The sequence below is a fragment of the Scylla paramamosain genome, chromosome 23, assembly GCF_035594125.1.
Source record: "Scylla paramamosain isolate STU-SP2022 chromosome 23, ASM3559412v1, whole genome shotgun sequence".
In the NCBI taxonomy this organism is placed as follows: Eukaryota; Metazoa; Arthropoda; class Malacostraca; order Decapoda; family Portunidae; genus Scylla; species Scylla paramamosain.
In genome coordinates, this window is record NC_087173.1 from 13,413,255 (window position 1) to 13,417,102 (window position 3,848).

The 3,848-nt window shown below is 47.0% G+C and overlaps 1 long non-coding RNA gene across 1 annotated transcript; it reads right to left on the reverse strand.

Annotated features, from left to right (window-relative positions):
• Window positions 1–86: 86 nt before the first annotated feature.
• On the reverse strand, window positions 87–3,554 carry LOC135112464 (uncharacterized). Its single transcript, XR_010274408.1, has 2 exons — window positions 2,908–3,554; window positions 87–390 (listed from the first exon to the last, which is right to left on the reverse strand). It is a non-coding gene; the product is annotated as an uncharacterized LOC135112464 (long non-coding RNA).
• Window positions 3,555–3,848: the final 294 nt, after the last annotated feature.

Sequence of the window (3,848 nt, forward strand, 5' to 3'; positions counted from 1 at the left end):
GTGAATAACGCGTGGACATACAAGTATCTGTTGTTATGTCTTACAAGAATGTCTTCTTACACAATGGTAGACAAAAATGAGAAGAATAAAATAAAAGTACCAGGTTCGCCTGTGTTGGCAAGGCTACTGCGCGCCGCCCACTCACGGGCGCGATCCCACTGCTGCTCCACACGGGTGCTTTTGGCTGCTGGGTTTCCCCCCTGGCCTGGTTCACACCTCCTTAGGCAACCTGGACGCCCCCGGCTCCCCAGGGGCGGCCATATTGATGCCGAGCTTAGTGCGGACGCCCACTCAACATGGGGAGTCCCGCAGCAGCCACCCTCGCCTCAAGCCGTCCACTGGGCCAAGCCTCCGCGTCGCCGGATTACAGGGCCGCGCCACCAACCCCGGCTGGAAGCAACGTTTCAGGAATATATCTTTAATCTTCTCTACAGCATGTACCAAGGGATCTTCTGCTTAGCCAATAATGAAAGGCGTTTGCTTATGATGCATGTATTGTACATTGGCTGCACATTTCTACGCAATCCTTTCATAATTATTGGTTTTCTTTCACGAATGTCAATGGCAGCATGAGATGGCTGGAGACGAGAGGATGCTGTGGTACGATAAAGATTCGTGAATGATGGAGGAATGGTGTGGAAGAGTTTTGTAATGAATCAAGGAAGTGAGGGAGTGAGGGAAGGCGTGGTAAAGCAAAGCAAAGCAAGGCGAGGGCTGGAGAGGAGTGACTGTGTGCTCGCTCCTCCTTGCAAAATACTGCATCGCCTCTTTCTTTCCACTCGCCTTCACTTTCTCAACTCCCAGACTTGGATTTTCTCCCTGACAGCGAGGGGAGAGCCACGATGCAGTGCAGCTGTAACGGACACCAGTAGGGGAAGCCCTCGCCCACACACTCCCCGCTGCGGCTTCCTCTCTCCCCAACACAAGAAGCACTGGTTTCCGCTTCGCCTTGAATCCAAACCCACTGCGGCCAGTCTAACACATCCTGGACTGCTTGGAAATTACCGACGCCCTCCTCCCTTCGTCAGAACTTCCACCGCGGTTCTTCTCGTCGGGAACTCCAGTGCGTTCTCTACAAGTTAACACATCCTGGACTGCTTGGAAATTACCGACGCCCTCCTCCCTTCGTCAGAACTTCCACCGCGGTTCTTCTCGTCGGGAACTCCAGTGCGTTCTCTACAAGTACGAGTACACCACGAGTTTTAAGTAAATCATCGAGAAAATTGTTTGTTTCGAGACCCTAAAATGTTTTTCCTTCCCTTCTGTTTCTTCATTTCTATGAATGCAAAACTGTTGCCACTGAATACACCGCGCTATATTGTGCAACACGAGCACACACACATCCTCTTAACGTTTACAAGGGATGACTATGAAAAAAAAAAGTAGTTTGAAAACTCTGATAGAAGGAAATAGTTATTGATTACAAAATTCATAATTTTTATCTTTCATACTGTTCTCAAAGAAAACAGAGAGAGAGAGAGAGAGAGAGAGAGAGAGAGAGAGAGAGAGAGAGAGAGAGAGAGAGAGAGAGAGACATACACAATCAGTGATAAATAGCCACCCCAGTGAACTTCTGTATTCACTTCCATTCAACGCCAGGCAAGCGGATTACACACCCTGCGACCTTTTAAGTGTGTGTGTGTGTGTGTGTGTGTGTGTGTGTGTGTGTGTGAAGCCGTCTATGAGATCAAGTGGCTTTATAACTTGGGAAACAATACACATTAAATACGACAACCTGAATTCAACATAATGAATCTCACGCACGCTGATTCCTGCAGCTTGCTCTTTGTACATTTTTCTCTCCCTTTTTGTATCTCTAATGTGAATCTATTTGCTTCCTTTTTTTTTTTTTTTACATATTTCCCTCGTAATATTAAACTAGGCTATGCTAAGTTTGATTTTTTTTCCTTGCTTTGCTTATTATGCCCGCATTTTTTTTTTTTTTCATTGTACCACATCAGACTACTCTACCCTGAAAAGAACATCAAACATTGGTCTAAGCCAGATCTAGCGGCAAAATCGTAACACTGGCAAAATTAAAACGGCATCAGCTGAACCAAATTTATTAAAACAAGTTCCTATTTACAATGAGAATTTTATGCCGACTTGTGCAGACGGTTTGATAAATGTACGTTGCGACGATCTAGCAATGACAAAATTCATGATAATGGTATGGCACCCCTGGGCACTGTGTGTGACACCCCAGGACGCCGCGGCACGCACTCTGAGAAACACTGGCCTTTGCTATGATAAGCGTGCGTCAGTGATGGGTCGCTCGCTCTCTCTCTCTCTCTCTCTGTTATGTTATGTTTGCAGTGTTATGAACACTTTGAGGCGCATAGAACAAGCTGCCTGAATGCCAGTACAAACACTTATGAAGAGAATAATTTAGTGAGCCAGAAATCCAAGCCCACATCAGCTGCCACTCCCGTCACCTCCACAACAGCTGGTCTGGGGCTTGCGAGTGGAGTGGTCTAGGAACACTTACAACTACACAAGGCCTCCTCCACCCTGCCACTCAGAAAACATTTGGCATATTATCCTCGCTCCTCTTCCTTGCAATGGCTATAACACAACAGTATTTGTTTGAATCATTCCCTTTCTTCTGTGTTGTGTGTCTAAAACGATTACATGTTCAGTGAGCCAATAGTCTGGACACACGGAAAATGTATCTTTTAATCATTCTCTTTCATTCATTCTTGTTCGATAATGTCTGCCTGTATTATGATCACTCCTCGTGTCCACTCAATACTAGCAAGTCAATTGGTTCTTCTTTTGACACTCATAGTCAAGATATGAAAAGAAAAAAAAAAAGTAATAATATTGATGTGTCCAGATTTTGGGTCATCCTGTATAAAACACACACACACACACACACACACACACACACACACAGTGTACACTCACCACGCAGACGGCGTCGCTGATAGCCGGGCAAGAGTGGTTCGTACTGTACTTGCCAAGGAAGTCATCATCACTACACCGTCCTGCCGCCACGCCTCCCTGCCACCGCCAGTAATTTCAGCATTTCATCGCTCTGCACCATTACCACCATGTCTCACCATCGCGCCGTGCACCATTACACCTCCCGCCACCATGTCACGCACCATGGTTGGGAAAATAACTAATAAAACGTTAGAAGTTCACATACCATTGACACGACACTCAAAACAAACATACCGCCGCACACACTGGCCTGCGCGCGCAGGATGACTCTGCTGTGACGTCATGGCGCGGATTTCAAAATATTATTCTCCTCATGCACGATTATGAACTGAAGTCTCATTTCTTGGTGTGTAGAGGTTAAGTAAACATTTCGTAGGCAATTAAGAGGCGCTGGAATGTAACGATGATCCGTAAAACACGTTTTACTTTTCGTGGCAACCTTGGAGAGGTGACAGGCATGCCAGCCAAAGTGATGAACCCATCCAGGCAGCACCCTTGGCTTCCTTGGTGGCACCGTGGACGCCTGCCAGAAATGTGTCCCTAAATTTACAGTGCGAGGAGAAACAGTAGAAGTTTAGCTATGGCAACCACTACTGCCAGGCTCACCTCTCTTGGTTTTGCAGTCACTTGGTACTGGGGCGAATGGTACCCATACTCCTCCTTGCCCCTCCTCCTCCTCTTCCTCCTACACACCCGAGTCTAGGGGCAAGGCTTGGAGGGGTAAGGCTTGGAGGGGCGCTATGGATACCGTGGCGCATGGAGGTAATAACAATGCACTTCCACCCGCTTCACCTGCCTGAGTGTGTCTGTGTGTGTGTGTGTGGCGGCGATCAGAGACGAGTCACAAAGCTGTATAATTGATGTTTAACCGTTTGACTCCCACTTGGTACACTTTTCCCTAA